This window comes from Saccopteryx bilineata, chromosome 6 (assembly GCF_036850765.1).
Source record: "Saccopteryx bilineata isolate mSacBil1 chromosome 6, mSacBil1_pri_phased_curated, whole genome shotgun sequence".
Lineage (NCBI taxonomy): Eukaryota > Metazoa > Chordata > Mammalia > Chiroptera > Emballonuridae > Saccopteryx > Saccopteryx bilineata.
Window position 1 is genome coordinate 63,517,829 of NC_089495.1, and position 1,054 is coordinate 63,518,882.

The window sequence follows — 1,054 nt, forward strand, 5'->3', positions numbered from 1 at the left end:
ACATTAGAGGTCTGGTTTATCTTGAACAGGGCATTAAATAGTTTATAGAATACATATTTTTTTAAATGATAGAACCTTATAAATAAAGCAGACAAAAACAAATAAAGGGCAATTTTGTGAACAGTTGGGAAAAAGCTGTTTGTAACTGATGAAGAGAGTGAAAACCAAGCCTGCAGTAGTCATAAAGTTTTCACAGACCACTATTTGTGAGATCTGGGAATAAATTTCATTCTTCAAAGCAGAGTTTCTGCAGTAGCCTCTGAAAAAGAAACAATAATAAATAAACAAAGCAAAACAAAAACCCCAAAATATAAACCAAAAATTAAAAATAAATAAATTAAAAACTCCATGTGAGCATATTTGCTGATCTACACTTGATCTTAGCCAAAAGGCCGAGAAGCGATATGTTTGCTGATCTAATTAAAGAACAGGTCCATGCCAAAAAGAAAAAAAAGGAATAGGTCCAAATTTTGACTTTCCAAGTGTAAAGCTAGTAGCTACAGCCACCTTCACAGCCGCCTGGCCCATGCATGATCATATTTGATTTCGACAGATGTTAATGAACAAATGAAACCAAGAACTGGTGGGCCATTAGCTTTAATCCTAGCTTGCACCCAGCAGGCAAGAAATACACACAGTGGGAAAACACTTCCCTTTCCATTCAAGGATCACAAAGCCACTGACTTATCTGAGTTTTCATAGGATCAAAGGTTTGTACCTCACCAGCCTTATTCACCTCTGTTCCCCATCTCCTTCTCTTTGCACAAACTCTGCACTAACTGGATTCTCCTTCAGCACTTCACCATCTTGGCTGCCTCTCCTCTCCTCCACGTGGCCTTTCTCTGCTCTCCTGAAATGTTAGTTTCAGGAACCGAGCGAGAGAGCAAGCCCTGGTCTGCCCCATTTTATAGTGTAGAAATTCAAACTTTTAAGCCAATCTACAGTAAGAAAATCTCTCATACAAAGCCACTTATCTTTTTTTTTTAAGATTTTATTTATTCATTATAGAGAGAGAGAGAGAGAGAAGGGGGGAGGAGCAGAAAGCTTCAACTCC

General features: G+C 38.1%; 1 pseudogene; it reads right to left on the reverse strand.

Annotated features, from left to right (window-relative positions):
* Positions 1-317: 317 nt before the first annotated feature.
* LOC136309671 (U2 spliceosomal RNA) lies at positions 318-404 on the reverse strand (annotated as a pseudogene).
* Between the last annotated feature and the right edge of the window lie 650 nt (positions 405-1,054).